Source organism: Melanostigma gelatinosum (assembly GCF_949748355.1).
Source record: "Melanostigma gelatinosum genome assembly, chromosome: 8".
NCBI lineage: Eukaryota > Metazoa > Chordata > Actinopteri > Perciformes > Zoarcidae > Melanostigma > Melanostigma gelatinosum.
Genome location: NC_136641.1, coordinates 3519722 through 3537562, shown reverse-complemented (window position 1 = coordinate 3537562; position 17841 = coordinate 3519722).

Genomic DNA, 17841 nt, shown 5'->3' with positions numbered 1-17841 from the left:
CAAGTGAACAGGGTCAAACAATGAACAAATAAATATCATCATGAACTTCCTCAGTTGATTACTTACATTAAGACAATACATGTTTTTATTTTATGTTTTTTATGTTTAAATATGCAAATGAGGTATTATCTAACGGTACCTTGTGCTGAATTTAGGAGAAATCTAAAGACGCAAATTGACAAAGTAGAAGAAGAATAACGACTAAATGTGTATTTTTGATGTTTTCTGTCCACTAGACTTTAAGACGACATGTTGTCTGTTTCTGCCGGGGGTTCTGCCCTGAGTGATGTGTATAAAACAATGGGTCACCTCGCATTAATGTTACCAGTATTGACAAATGGAACATGGAGTCACACACACACACCACACACCACACACCTCACACACACACACACTCTCACTCTCACACACACACACACACACACATACATACACACACACACACACTCACACTCACAAAGCGTGGCCTCACTGCAAAATGCCAAAGACATCAATCCTATGAAGGAAGGTTTTGTGGGTGCATCACTTGTCCCCTGCCCTACATAAATACATGAGACAGGCCGACATACATTTTAATGACAGAGCAATCAATGCGGGCAGCTTTAGCTTTGTCAGACAGCCTCTGTGGTGATGGAGGGCCAGACTGAGCATCAAGAGCTCAGCCTGATTTTAGCACACCGACTCTGATGCACTTGACGTCTTTCGCCGTGAATGTAAACCCATACACGTCACTGTTAGACGGGCGGAGCAGCTGACGTAGAGTCCGTTCAGGGCATGCGGGAGGGGAGGTTGGACGGGTCAAACAAGCACAGGACTTTAACCCAGGAGTCTGCTGTTCTTGTCCTGTATGAAAGCAAAGCAACATTGACTTTTCTTATCGTAGTTTGTTAGGTAACTTCTGTACTTCATCAACGCCAGTTAATATAACAACACTTTATGTCATTTTATGAAATAAATGTATAACCCCAACCACGATCTTTACTGAAACTTCACCAAGTATTTTTGTTGCGTGAGTAAAGCTAAAGACTAACGAGCGGAAACCTGACGCTAGAGAGGTAGGTAGAGCGTCACCGTTTGAAGCGTAGGGCCACTGATCAAGTATCTGATGAGTTGGGAGTGACACCGTGTCGCTCTACCATGTGTCTATTATGCTGCTCGTTCTGCTTGCCTGATTCATTTCCAACAACCAGATCCCACACATCTCAGGCTAACTTTTGCAGCTGGAGCTTCTTTCATCTCAAACAATCTTTGACAAGTACTGAAAACTGAAACAGACAAGTTATATTCTGCCTGCCATTGTATTATTCTTAGAATTAATAATAATTCGTGACAGTTTATGTGATCTGCAACTTTTGTCAAGTTCACAAATCACAAACACAAATGTTCCTCTGCCAAGTGTGTATCCATTGGTTAGGCTTTGCTCCCAGATTTATTGGGTTCTTTCTTGGCCCATGTTACAGCCTTCCACCAAGCACTATAAAAACCAGGCCGGTAGGTTTTCCAAAACCCTGCTGACAGACAAACAAAGAAACAAATCCGAAAACTTTACCTCCTTGACGGAGGTAATATCGGCAAGAGACAGGAAGAGGACACGCACAACCATGAGAGACAGATGGGAGAGGCAGGAAAGCCAGGTCAGACATCAAATATAAAAAGGAACAAGAGAACAACAGAAGTAAGACAGAGAGAGGTGGAGAGTAAGGGGAATTCATCGGCAGTGTTCTCTGGAGGGCTGCAGGGGATGTGCAGCATCTCTAACTGAGCAGAGAAAAGACACTTGTCCTCAGCTGCACCATCGCCTTCATGAGCCCGCAGATACCGAATGGGACTGCCAGCCTTGGCTAGCTTCCTCACCCTCTCAGTGTGTGTATGAATATGTAATCTATGCACAAGGCAATAGAGTACATTACATTTGCGTGCAGTGTGATATTATTTGGCAGCATGTTTGCTTTAGGAATGAAGAAGTAGGAGTAGAACAGGAGAGAGTCTCACTGAACTACATCTCTCATTACATCACCACAACATTATGCCAATCATTTTGAGATTTCAACATATTACACAGCAATAGATTAGGCCACTGCTATGATGACTGGCAGCCTCCTCTGGCTTTTACACCGTGTTTTTAATCATGCACCGTCAGGGAATTTGTCAGCAAAGCTCAGTTCTTACGGTGCAGTTCAGAGTGAGGAAAAATCTCACCAATGTTTATTCTGTGTGTCGACACAAAATACAGTTGCTAAGCAAAAGGAGCCACTGTGAATTCCCATTGTTGTTGTTTTTATTGCAATAGCCTCAATGTAACAACCCAATGGGTCGATGTTAGTGGCCATTGGCTATTTAAACTAAATGTTACATGAGGCCATTTAGAGGCGCATTTCAAGATACTTTATTGTTGCAATCAAGAACGAATTCTAACTGTTGAAATCAGAAACTGCTAACATTGACGAATAATCTGAAAGGAAACTGATTTAAAATGATAACAGCTGTTTCCAGTGAAAACGCTGATACACCTGCTGTACACGACCAGCCAAGCAGCATGTGGTAAACAGACAAAATATGTTTTGTTGTGTTCAAAATTGCACACTAACTAATGCATACTACATCGTGCATACTACATAGTGCATACTCAATCAGTATGTGCTGCATACTGCCGACCTACTGAAGGATTGAGCATGGCATCACCATTCACGCTGAAGTGTACTCAAGCATCATGTCTTCTCTGCATCACATGACCGTAGTTCTTTTATCCAAGTCACCGTCTGCCACCATCGGGCAGTCTGAAGAGCCGCAATGCATTTTGGGACAGTTGAGTATGTCTAAGTGAGTTCACTTCTCATTGCAGTTAATCTGGTATACATCCAGGCATTTCTCGCATTCACAAATCCATATACTATGCAGTTGAACACACTACATCGACGATTTTACATCAGAGTAGTGTGCGATTTTGAATACAGCCAGCGACTAGCTGGTAAACATCGTGGAATATTTACGAGCTAAAGAGCAGCTGTTTTCCTCAGGATGTGGTGGAGACCAAAAACGGAGCTAAAAGAGAGCGAGCACCTGGACTGACGTTCATCAGTTGGACACAGACACCCTTCCAAATGTATGTTAATATAGCATTAACATACAATATCTGCTCGCTGTGTAAATATACAACTGTATGCTAACATGTTAACCGTATCATCTTTATGAAGTGATAATATGAGCTTGTTCTCTATAGCAACTCTATACCCCCTATTCAACAGCAGCAACGTGTTTGATGGAGTACAACCCATCCATCCTGGTTGGAATGAAACTCTTTGGCAATGATTATGTTGACAAAGAACTGCTTAAATGTTAACACATGAAGACATTGTAGAAACAGAGTAGATGTTGACCAGAGAAATCTGCGTTCATGTGTGATTATGCTACACATTTCCATGGTGACTGTTTTCCACAGATATTAATCTCATCTCTCCAGAGACGATGTTTTAAAGTGGGGTTGTATGAAGTACTTTTCAGAATCAGAATCAGAATCAGCTTTATTGGCCATGTGTGCTTACGCATACATGGAATTTGTCGTAGCTCCTACCAGAGGGGAGGAGGTGGAACAGCTTGTGTCCAGGGTGTGATGGTCTGCAGTGATCTTTCCAGCCCGTCTCCTGACTCTGGAGGTGAACAAGTCCAGGATGGAGGGCAGGCTGGAACCAATGATCCTCTCTGCAGACCTGACAATCCGTTGTCGTCTGTTTCTGTCCTGTTTAGTAGCCGATCCAAACCACACAGTGATGGAAGAACAGAGAACAGACTGGATGATGGCTGAGTAGAACAGAATCAGCAGCTCCTGAGGCAGTTTGAACTTCCTGAGCTGGCGCAGGAAGTACAACCTCTGCTGGGCCTTTTTCCTGATGGTGTTGATGTTAGGAGCCCACTTCAGGTCCCGGGAGATTGTGGATCCCAGAAACTTGAATGTCTACAAAGGAAATAGTGCGACAGTAAAAAGAAGAGCAACCAGCTTGTTCACATCACACCTACTGTAATATTCTCCCTGATGAGACACCTTCGATAAAACAGTTTGTAAGACAAATCTAGCCATAAAGAAGATGTCATCACAGGCCAAACAGAGTCCATGACCTCAGTGAGTGTGACCAGGGCATTACATTTGAGTTTGTAAATGTGCAAAAGAAATCCGAAATTTGCTCTCAGTGTCTGAACAAATAAACCCGTAAAAATAGAAAACAATAGTCGTTCCTTTGAATTGAGATTACTGCACTTATTATGTAGGGCAGAATATGATGGATTAAATACAGGATGACCGATAATGGATTATTTAAAGGCTGATACATGAATGATAGTTTGGAGCAGGAAAAATACGATAATCTTCTGGTCAAGAGCTGATCGTGTTGTTTTATGTATTTAAGAGATAACTTTTGTTGGGCGAAATAAACTGAAAACAGGTCAGACATGACATGAATTCCTCATGTTAGCTTCGTCTCAGCTCGTTTTTCTAATTATCTAACGCATAATTTAAAGTCTATCGTGTATTTATGGAAACCCCCCCACCCTTTCCCATTCTCTACAGATGCCATTTTATGGGGTGTTAATCAGTTTTTTAGATTATTTTGGGGACTAGAGCCCGGCGCCACTCTTGGCGATTTGTCCTCGGGCAAGACACTTAACCCCAAATTGCTCCCGAAGGTGTGTGAATGTGTGTAAATGTGTGTGGATGTCAGTTGTGATGAGCAGGTTGCACCTTGCGTGGTCGCGCCTGCCATCAGTGTATCATAAGGTGTGAATGACTGATCGTGGGACTAGTAAAGCGCTGTACAAGTACAAGTGCATATCCCATTCATGTAAAACTGTGATGTACGTCCCCTTGTGACTGGTGGTGGCTGCGTAGCCATCGGCCATTGTTCAAGCCCAGCTCCACGTACAACAATAGTTTGTATAACATCCTATTGGCACAGATTAATCGAACTCACAAGTATAGCTCATATTCTTTCACTTCACCCAAAATAAATACATTCAAAATAATTCAATCAAAGCTTCTGTTGTTATCTGTCACTGGTAAGCCCAAAGCGTCACTGGTAAGACGTTGTTAGTTGGTGGAAACCCCCGGTAGTCCAAAAAACAGGATTTTGTTCAATTGCAAAGTCAGGTCATTCATTTTGATTGCGGGGTCATTTGAGTTGAACCCATTGCAAGCTAACGTCGTAGAACACAAGTTAGGCACAGTCATTCTTTGCAAATGGAGCTTCAGACGTAAAGAAAAGGACAACAGTGACAATGAGGACAGGTAGCCAGAGAGAGACTGAAGATCATCCTACACCATGATCGCATCTCCGGGAGCAAAACAAGTGAAGCCGACCAGGGAGAATGTGTGAAGAAAGGAGAGAGTGAAAACACGAGAGAAGATGAATACAAATGAATGATAATGAAGGGAATTGGAGAGAAACCTGAAAGCACCTGATGAGTGGAGCTAAAAATGAGTTTGCAGCCTCAAAAGGAGTGTGTGTGCCTGTGCTCGTGCCACAAAAGCCTCCGTACCACCCGAATGAATAAATCAGGGCCTTAATGCTGTTCTTCACCCTCCTCACTCAGGTTACATCTGGCTGCTCAATCTGAGCTGGAGCTAACTAAGAACTAATCTCTGTCCTCGCTGGACCACTGAACTGCATCTGTCCAATTTAGGGTGGAAAGGCCGACATGAAGTGTAGCCCGAACAAAGCCGGCAACACATCAAATACTTGATCTCGTCAAAAAACACTGAAGAAAAGGAAACCATCCACCGTGATCCAATGACAAGGTCTTTAGCTTGTTGATTTCAAGAAAGAGTTGATGTTTCTCTGTGGAGATAGATGAATGAGAACACAGTGTTGTCATAGGAGAGGCTGTCGGGAGGCTGACACATGTCGGTGATTAAAACTGGCTCTCCGCATTCAAGATGATGAAAAACGGTTGTCAACTAAATGCCGGCTCTCCGATGAAGGCCCTGGGTGTGGTCGTCACCCTGGTTCCTGTCATACAGTGTTCATCGCCATTGAAACATATTGAACATTACCACCTCTTCAATTGAATAAATTCAACAATACAATCAGGCTAGTTTCAACTCTTTGTTGCTCTGGATTAAGGTACTCATCGAGAGTATTATTGCCGCCATTTCAGTCACTGCGGATGTATAGTGTCTCAGCTAACGTACAAGTGCCAATAGATAGGAATAGCTGAACGTGAGCAGCATGGCAAAATATGCCACAAAATATATCCCTTATACTTGTCAAACAGAGGGAATTAGAAATATAGGCCTGCCTTTTACGTCAGCCTGCTTCAAATAGAAGCCTGTTATCTTCTGCAGTTTAGGTAAATAAAGGCCCCGTTTGTATTTGAAGAAATACGGTAATGTAGAAGAGACTCAAAGGGCCAGTGTGTAGGATTTGGCGTCATCTAGCGGTGAGGTTACAGATTGCAACCAATTGAAACAATTGATCCTGCAGACCAGTGATTCTCAACTGGTGGTTCGTCGCGGACCCGTTTTCAGTGGCCTTTGCTTTATGCAGCGGAGTTATTCACGCTCCTTTCCAGCATTTACGGCACTTTGGTCAGCTGTGCAGGAAAAACACAGACCAATGCGTTGTAAATCACGTCACGTGATGCAGTTTAACCAATAAAATAAGGGTATTCTGATACGTTTCCTGACGCCAGTGAGATGTACCCACACCGTGACACAGGGAGGAGAGACAAGGAAAGACTTTACACAGCAGAGCTCTGATCATGTTAGATTTGACAGTCAAATATTTGTATGATCCCTTCAAAGAATCAAACTGCTAAAAAGACCAGTCATTAACCTTTATACGAGAAACTCTGTGTCAAAAATGACTGCTTAATAAGTAAGTGCATGATAAAATATGCATTTGTGCATATTTATTTATATTTATTTATGCAAAATACGGTGTAAGATGCCAGTTAACTGATGAACACCTCAGATCTGTTCTGAGAATTGCCACAACCAAACTGACACCAGATGTTGACGCACTGGTTAAAAAGGGTGACCAACAACACTGTTCCCACTGGAACTAAATGCAAGTTACTTTTTAGGTCATGGCTTTTACTTGTAATTTATATTAGTTCTGAGAATTGCCACAATCAAACTGACACCAAACATTGATGCACTGGTTAAAAAGGGAGACCAACAGCACTGTTCCCACTAAAATTAAATACAAGTTACTTTTTAGGTCATGGCTTTTACTTGTAATTTATATTTCAATCAGGAGAGACTTGTTTCATAAGTTAACAATGATTTATTATACAAGCGTCAAATATGAAAAGTGCAAAGTCTTTGGCGATTGGACTCCATCCTGAAGTACTATCAGCGAGGGTAGGGATGCTGAGGTCCAACAGGCCTAATCCCCCCTGGAGTCCAGACACTGGTGGTGGTGATGACAGGAGTCGCTGCAATCTGATGATGCATCAGGAGCACGACTGTGATGCTGACTGGAGGCGACTGGGGTGGAGGAGGGTTGCATCTGCTTAGCTGAAATGACACCTGACAGCAGCAGAGAGGAGAACACTATTTAAAGATTGACAGCAACGATATGATTGGCTTGAGGAACCGGTGTGCCGAATCTGGTTGGTTACTTAAAAGTGCACGCCCCCAATCAGCTGATAGAGTAATTACAAGGAGAGGAAAGACAGAGATTACTAGTGAGTGTCTTCCTGATTGAACTTGCGCTTGAGCTACATTAGTTCACACAAACACTCCATTCATCTGCTACTGGCCCGGCCCGTCTGTCAAATTTTAAAACTCAATGTGGCCCCCGAGCCAAAAGGTTTGCCCACCCCTGGCATACAGCATGGTGGCTTTTATTGGGGCATTTTTGCTGCAGGGTAAATGAGAGTAACGAGAGTGAACCAAAACAGTTGTGTGCTGAAAAACCAAAACAATGCACTGAAAAATGAGAGGAGTCATCACTGCAACGAACACCTTTGGCATACTTACAGTAAATTCATTGTAAATATAAAAATGACAATGAGGTTCTAATAACTCAGCATTTCCTTCTATGTTTTTACACCAACTTTTGTAGATATTTATGTATTTGGTTGACAGTTCTCTCATACATGTCCAGTGCTGCATGACCTCTTTATGGTTTTGTCACTTTGTATTTTCTTAGAATATACAAAACTCTTCTGCTGAATTAGAAACAGAAACATGCTGAAAACAGAAACATGCACTAGCGTTCAGGATGTGGCGGTTGTGGTGGTATGGCCATAGTTTCAAATAAAACCAAACACATCCCTGACAAAGACAGCAAAAGAATATCACAAATATCACACACATAGTACTACATCACTATTAGACACAAATATACAAGCCTCTTCTACTTACACATTGTTTACTACTTTCCCATTTAAATCGTTTTTCTTTTGGTTGAAAAGAGAGAAAAAACTAACAAAACAATGTGAACGTGGTAATTTAATGCGTATAAACAGCTTGTATTTGCCAAACAGTACCCGTTCAAAGCATGCCTGTTCACCAAGCCAAGGGCCAAATGCTTGGCCTGTGGTGTTGCTGCTTACAGTTCTTTTGAGAACCGCTCATACAAACAGCTTCACACTCAACACTGCACTTCATGGGCCCTCAGCAATACACCTTCCATGACAGTTGCACTAAGTTGCGGCTACTCATAGTAAGAAACACCAGTGAAATACACTCTGGTTTACAGGAACAAACAACCGGGGCAGACTTTAGTATGAGGCAACCATAGGCCTGGGGGCCAAAATAAAAGGGCCCCAAACGGCTATTGATGCATTTTGATCTTTAGATATGAAAACCATGGAATACTATTCGAACTCACTGTACCCCAAAATAACTTACAAAAGGTCCCCAAAGCACTTACAAAATGGGTCAGGACCGCGTTATCAGCGCTATCTCCACCGCAGTACGAGCACAGTGCAGAGCAGCAGCCATTAGCGAGCCAGTGGGACACACAAAGGCGTCCGGGCCAGCTTAGGAGTTATGTGGGTGGGGGCAACCGTATTAGTGTTATGTGTACGTATGGCAAAAACGTACACAATGTGAGTTGCAAAGGCAGTGCTGTTCCTTTTCGGTTGAGCTAGTTGTGTGAAGAAACGTTTGGTTGTAAAGTTATCCAGCATCCAGCAGCCAAAGTGAACTGTGGTCAATGAGCGTCTGCCCGCTGAGAAGGACATGCTGGACTGCAGAGCCCTGAAGCTCTGCTGCTGAGCAGAAACTCTTGCCTGTTGTATTATTTTTTTGAAGTGGATTAATAATGAACGTGTCTGGTGTCCAAATTGCAACAAATTCAATGACACACCCTTTGGTCCCCAGCAATACACCTAACATGTGTGAAGTAGACCAGATGAGCTGTTTTTGAGATATGCGAAGAACACAGACAGACAGAGATTCTGCTTTACAGTTAGATGATGACAAAAGTGATCGTTGATTATTTTTAGGTTTAGATTCCATTCGGGTAAGGGTAGAAAGTAATATATTTATTATAAAGCAAAAAAACTACAAAAATGTATGTATAATTACTTATTGCGTATCAATAAGTATTGCAGTACTACATCTCTATTTGGACAACTTGTTCCAACCAACACCAGTTTTTTATGTTCTTGACGATGACATTCAGTTCTGTGGAGTTTCTTTTTATTTGTGTGTGTGTGTGTGTGTGTGTGTGTGTGTGTGTGTGTCCTTGAGCCTTTTAAGATGGGAAAAAAAAAATAATAATAATAATTAAAAAACAACAACAAAAAAACAGGTAAGTATGTGTGCATATGGATGTTCATGCATGTACGTGGGTTTCAATTGGTTGTCAGGCAAGAAAAACAACAAAACAAAAACAATAGTAATAAATACATGAAAATATATATCTACTAATACAAATTTTTATATTAATAGAATGGGTGGTGTCACGTTTGCAGAAACATAGTGAGGGATGACCAGGTGGAATGGTGTTCTGTTGTATTGTATATGATGGATGAGGTTAGATTTTCCATTGAAATATATTCTATCATTAAGTTTCTCCAGTGTGCGATGTGTGTGTTATTCCTTGACTTCCAGTTCATGAGGATAGTTTTCTTGGCGATAGTTAGGGCCACAAGGAGTAATTTGCGGTTTGTTTTACTCAGATGTATTGTTGAGATGTCTCCTAGTAAGCACAGTGAAGGGGATAAAGGGACGAGGCAGCCCAGGAAGACAAACAGTGACTCACTTATTTCTTCCCAAAAGTGATGAACTGGTGTGCAGTGCCAGGTGGCGTGAACAAAGCTATCCGGCTGTTTTGAGTGCAATGTGGACAGATCTCTGACGTGAATCCCATTTGAAACATTTGCCCGGTGTAATGAATTCTGTGAAGTATTTTATACTGTATTCGTTGTAAATTGGCATTTTTAGTCATGAAGTTGATGTTATTGCAAACTTGATTCCAGAAATCAGCATCAGGAGTGATGGATAGGTCTGATTCCCATTTTCTTGATGGTATGGATGATGTTTTGTCAGACTGTGATATTACTCTTAAAAAAATATTTGATAAATATACCTCTTCATATTTTTGAGATTAACTTTTTTGAAGAGGGGATATTAATTAATTCTGAGGTTGAGGGGGGTTCGTGGCCTTAATGTTAAGTTTGGATTGAACGGATGATTTGAGTTGCAGATATTCCAAAAAGTGATTGCTCCTGATGCCGTACTTCTGAACCAAGTGAGGGAATGAAACCATGGTGTTGTTATTGAAGATGTGTTTCAGATGAGTGATGCCTTTAGCGGACCATGTGTGGAGATTTAGAGGTGTCTTGTGACTTAGAAAATCAGGATTGTTCCATATGGGAGTAAAATTTGAAGGTGCAAAAGTGATGTTGGTGATTTTGTGGAATTTCCACCAGGCTGTCAGAGTTTCTGCTATTGTTAGTATATTGAAACAAGGATGGCGTTTGATAGATTGGATTAAAAATGGTAAGTCAGAAATCTGAATGTCCTTACAAACTGTCTGTTCTGTATCTAACCATGTGTTGTCTGATTGGCTGGGGTGGATCCATTTAAGAATGTACTGAAGTTTATTTGCTAGAGAGCGGTGAAAAAAATGTGGAGCTTCAAGTCCTCCTTGTGTTTTTGGTTTTTGTACAGTGGCCAGTTTAATTCTTGGTGTTTTATTTTTCCAGTAGAATTGAGTAACGATTGAGTCAAGTGATTTGAACCAGGAGTGGGTGGGTTGAGATGGTATCATTGTGAATAGGTAATTTATTTTAGGAAGTATTGTCATTTTAACTGTAGCTATTCTGCCCATGAGTGATAATGGTAGGTTCATCCAGCGGAGGAGGTCGTCATTTATTGTTTTAAGTAATGAAGTGAAGTTGAGTGTGAACAGCTCTGACAGCCTGGGGGAAATATGTATTCCCAAATACATGATGGCACCTGTGCAGAAAGGGATAGGTGGTGTATGGGCTGCCCCATCCCAACTGTTACTATCTAATGGAAGGATGGTTGATTTACTCCAGTTAATGGAGTAGTCGGAGATATTAGAGAATGCTTCCATGACTTTAATAGTTTTCTGTAGTGATGAGTAGGGGTTTTGTACATCAGTAACATTTTATTTCACACTGTGATGGGCACTGTGAACGTTAAACTGTGTAATTAATCCGCGGTTCACATGCGGGACAGATCGTGAGGGGGATCCGTCGAATCACGGATCGACAATGGTCCGTTACACCACGAATATATATGTAATAAACAAAGAATGTACATGTGTTTTGTGTACATGTATGATGTGTATAGTATGTATAATATTCTGTAAACAAGTAAGAATACATAGCTAAAGAATATATTTTTAATAAAACACTTATCTTGTCTGGTATGTAAATGTGCCGTAGAAAGCCACAGCTGTGCAGTACCTTGACAGTGTGTACTACAGGCGTGACAACGCTGTATACGGTGGCTGACGTGCGATGCTCCTATTATGGCTCTGAGAGGCTCATCATGATCAGTTTGTTGTTCATTCTTTACAACCATAGACTGTACATAAGAAGCGGACATAGTCATCGCACCGTCACCCATTGGTTCGTGGACCATCTCGGCTTTTTGCAGCCAATGAACAGAAGTTTCTATATTTGGAATGCGGAGAAGTGACGTAATCTCTGTCCGACTGGTGCGCACACACACACACACACACACACACACACACACACACACACACACACACACACACACACACACACACACACACACACACACACACACACACACACACACACACAGGATCAGGAGCAAAGTCTGTCCTGAGCACTGTGGCACTCTGGTACAGTGTTATAGATGGTCCTGTAGCTGCAAATGAGTTTGAAACCATGTGCTTGTTTCCTTAATTGCCTGATAATTGTTCCAGCGACTCGTGGGATGCGAGTGCGGCATCGTCATCGCTCAATGATGTCACATTCTTCCCTCTGTCTCCGTCGTCTTCATGTGATGTATTTGCAGTAGAAAACATATTGGATATTGTTGGTTTCATAAGGCCCGTGAGCTCATCTAACACTATGAGATATAAGTCTGAAACATGTCCACTGAGGATTGATTCAGCCTAGCAGCTGAATGCTCCACCAATCAGTGAGTGATGAGGAGTTTTATGACGATATGACTCAGAGCTTCTCCAGACGCCTAACCTCAGGAACATCTATTCAAACTCCTGATGGCTATTCAATGGAGCCTGCTTCCTGCTTCTATTTTTCACCTCAAATTTGGATGCGATTTACTAAAATCCAATCTGACAACATTTTTAGCACAGCAAGCACCTTTTTCCAGATTACATGCAATCTGGCAAAGACCACTGACCACCCAGCCACTGATGCATTTGTTCAATCAGACCTACATTGTCCAAAATGTCTTAAACTAGCCTTCAGAGTCTTGCCAGCTGTGAGGCTGCACTGAAGACTTTGCTTTAATTTGATAATTAGCACGAAACACACTGCCGTTTAGGCTGATGGGAATGTCATTAGCTTTGCAAGTATTTGGACATGAACCAAAGTGTTGAACAAATTTGACATGTTGACCTGTTGATTGCACGAGATGAAGAGTGAAGGGATCCTGTTACTGCAGTTCACACTGAGGCGGGACACATTGTAAAGGTCTTCAGCAATGGTAATCCGTTCCATCAAATAGTTTATTTAGATATATCTCTCAAAATGACAAATGTAACCTTGTGATGGCGGTAGAGGAACAATCATCCACTGGAGCTCATGAATGTCTGTTGGAACAACTTATAAAATTTCATCTTGATCTGTCAAGTACTGAGATGTTTCTGTCTGGACCAAAGTGATGGATTGACTGATCAATATTGCCATCAATCCCTGAAGAATTGCTATATTGTGTATTTTTTATAACGTATATTTTTTCCAAGTTGAGGAAAAAAAGCAGGTATTCTCTCTTTGCTTTATATCATGCTTGCAAAAACGCACAACTTCACGTGGTTAACGTTGTGAAAGGATTGGTTAAATTTAGGCAACAATACTACATGGTTAAAATGAGAAAAAAGGTCATGGTTTGTGCTAGAATAAAAACGTAGCAATCATAACAACTTAATGTAACAACCTAGCATAACAACATAATGTGACAACTTAACCTTACAACATAACATAACAACGTAACAAGGTAACATAACAAGGTAACCTAACAACGTAACATAACAATATAACATAACAAGGTAACATAACAAGGTAACATAACAGGGTACCAACGTAACAATGTAACGTAACAATGTCACATAACAAGGTAACCTAACAACGTAACATAACAAGGTAACATAACGTAACATAACAAGGTAACATAACATAACAAGGTAACATAACAAGGTAACCTAACAACGTAACATAACATGGTAACATAACGTAACATAACAAGATAACATAACAACGTAACATAACATAACAAGATACCATAACAAGATAACATAACAAGATAACATAACGTAACATAACAAGATAACATAACAACGTAACATAACAAGGTAACAACAACATAACATAACAGGGTAACAACGTAACCAACGTAACAATGTAACGTAACAATGTCACATAACAAGGTAACCTAACAACGTAACATAACAAGGTAACATAACGTAACATAACAAGGTAACATAACATAACATAACAAGGTAACATAACAAGGTAACCTAACAATGTAACATAACAAGGTAACATAACGTAACATAACAAGATAACATAACAACGTAACATAACATAACAAGATACCATAACAAGATAACATAACAAGATAACATAACAAGATAACATAACGTAACATAACAAGATAACATAACAACGTAACATAACAAGGTAACAACAACGTAACATAACAGGGTAACAACGTAACCAACGTAACAATGTAACGTAACAATGTAACATAACAATGTAACATAACAATGTAACAATGTAACAATGTAACGTACGTGTGAATACATAACAACCCCTCCTGGCAGTCTTTCTTAAGTTACATGATGTAACAGGTGTAACAAGCGTAAAGTCAATTTTTACTTTTGGTTTCACACAGTACACAAACAATCATGCTTGTTATACTCATTATTATACCACGTACACTTCATACAACTTAACTTTCAATAATGGTCACTCAATATACTTTTTCACCTACTCTAGGTGTTGTCCGTTGTACTATGTCGAAGGTAACAACGTAACAAGGTAAGGTAACAAGGTAAGGTAACAAGGTAACGTAACAACGTAACGTTGTAACGTCGTAACATCGTAACGTCGTAACATCGTAACGTCATAACAACGTAACGTCAACAACGTAACGTCAACAACGTAATGTCAACAACGTAAAGAAGGTAAAGAAACAAGGTAATGTGACAACGTAACATAACAACGTGACAACGTAACAACGTGACAACGTAACAACGTAACAACGTAACGTGAACAACGTAACAACATAACGTCAACAACGTAACGTCAACAACGTAACATCAACAACGTAACATCAACAACGTAACATCAACAACGTAACGTCAACAACGTAACGTCAACAACGTAACGTCAACAACGTAAATAAACAAGGTAACGTGACATGATAATGTGACAAGGTAATGTGACAGCGTAAGAAGGTAGCGTAACAACGTAACAACGTAACAGTGTAACAACGTAACAGTGTAACAACGTAACGTAACAACGTAACGTAACAACGTAACGTAACAACGTAACGTAACAACGTAACGTAACAACGTAACGTAACAACGTAGCGTAACAACGTAACGTAACAACGTAACGTAACAACGTAACGTAACAACGTAACGTAACAACATAACAATCCGGTAGTCTGATATAGAGGGCTCAGGTAAAAGGTGAGGATAATCCTGTGAACCCATAATGTATAAACCACTACTACCACTCCACATTATACACATGGCTGGTGTGCATGGCAACCAAGGCTGCTGGAGGGAGAGAGCGAGAGAGAGAGAGAGAGATGGAGCAGAGCAGAAAAAGAGGACAATTTGGTTAGCTACATCTCAGCAGAGGCATCCACACAGACAGAGGAGACAGACAGAAGAGAGAGAGAGAGCGAGAGAGAGAGAGAGAGAGCGGGTGGGGACGGGGCGGCAGAGAGAGCTCGGCAGCGTATTACTCCTTCCTCTCTATCTCTTTGGTATCAGTTGCTTTGGCGACTCAGCAGCAAGCAGCATCGAGCTGGAGCCTCTGAGATTCAGTACGTAACCGTCTTTTACTACTCCTACCTTTTGTTTGCTGCTGCCATTTCTTTTCTCCTGTTCAACTGTCAAATATCATTTTTATTTCATTTGAAAGGGCTGAATTAGAAGGGTTTTTATTGTTGTTATAGTTTTGCTGGTTTGCTTAGATTTTGTCGGTGTCATTAAAAGTTGGATTATCAGTGTGCTCCACCTTTTTATATGATGCATATGATTTTAGGAACATCAAAGTTTTCAAGCTGAGCTGATTCTGACGACGCATTTTGATTGGGTGCATGTTCCTATTCATTCATTCATTTTTACATGAATTCATGTTCATGTTAATATCATCAATTTGGAGTTTCAGTCCCTCAAGGTCTAAATTCTTGTTTCTATCTTAATAATCATATGAATCTGAGAAAAACACTTTTTGTCCAGAAAATGGGCAAAAATAGAAGATATAAACATTTCTAGTTTCGGCTTCAAATAAAAAACAAAACCACTGTTATTACTTTTATCTTCAAAAACTCAAATGAAACCTTGATAGATTACCTGTTGAATCACTGGTTAGGTCTCATCCGTCATCACGCTTCATTCTGCCATCATCTGTTTCCTGCGTTGTAAAGAAGGCTGCCTTTCTGAATCAGACATGGAGACGTGTCATCCCAATTCTTTTTTTTTACAACTCGAAAGAAAAGCAACGACTTTCATGAAATCAAGAGCGGGGAAACAAAGTGTTATTGTCAGCACCTGCAGGTCCATCTTTCAGATGTCTGTCGTGAGGAATCCACAGCACCATAATGTGCTAATGCTCATCATCTTATTAGTGACTTTCCACGATTCCCATACAAATAAAACGAGAACTATCAAACATGAGAAAACAGGGGAAGCACGCATTAAACACAGCCTCAAACACCTGAATACACTCCATCTGTAGGGACGTATGAGAAGCCTCATGTACGAGGTGTGAGGGGTCTACGTACAGCTCTTCTTGACCTGGTCGTTCTTGATGTGTCAGTCGTTGTTCGGCCTCAGAGTCCTGGAGTAGGGAGTTTTAGAATGAACTGTAGAAACATGCAAATTAGGATCATCTGCAAGAACTTCACCTGAGCTTCTGTTTTAAGCTGCGTGTGGTTTTACACACACAGACACACAGACACACAGACACACACAGACACACAGACACACACACACCTTGGCTGCGTCTGACATCACTCCCTTTTTGCTGCATTGTGCAACACCTTTACTTTGCAGTCTTTCAGCTGCGCTCCAGTGGTGCGGCTGTATTAATGGCATTTTCAGTCGCTCCTCCAGAGACGGTCTGTACAGATATTCATGTTCCCCAGAATATCTCCACAAAAATGAATTGCAACAACTGACTTTTGTAATTATCTGGCTTCTCCTGTTGCACCACAATGAGGTTTACCTTTTAGTTTTAATGCAAGTATGTCAGCATCCATTGGATGGACTGTCATGAAATATGATGTTGATTTCCACAGAATTTTTGATTTATTTAATACTGTGGTTCACAGCCAGTGTTCAGTGCTCATTAGCAAATGATGGTGACCATAGTAAATATTATAACCGCTGAACATCAGCGTGTCAACATTATGAGCAAATTAGCATGCTAATACTCAATGCATGTACTCGATTATAATCTATATAAATGCTATTATATTTGATATTAATGATAGAATATGCATCTCATGCTTGGCAGCGCATCTGATTTCCTCCCCTCTGCTCTCCCTGCTTTTCTTCTGGAGTTTCAATTCCCCAGATTTTTTTACCCGCCACCCCCCCCCCCCCACCCCTCCTCACACATGATGAAATTTCACATTCTGCCCATCTATAAATAGCCCAATCTCACTGTAATCGTGCTTTTTGAAATACGTACTTATTCCACTTATTTGTCAGTTGTGTCTGAACAGAGAGCGAGAGACGAGCACGCACACACACACACACACACACACACACACACACACACACACACACACCTTCACCCTACACGCACACACACACGAATACACACACAACACACACACGCACGCACACACAGAAGCAGACACACAGACAGAGAGAGAGAGGGAGAGAGAAAACAGCAGAGGAGCAGAATCCCTTGTTGAGTGCAGAAATGTGCTTCTGGTCTTAAGGACTGAGTCCATTCGGCCGG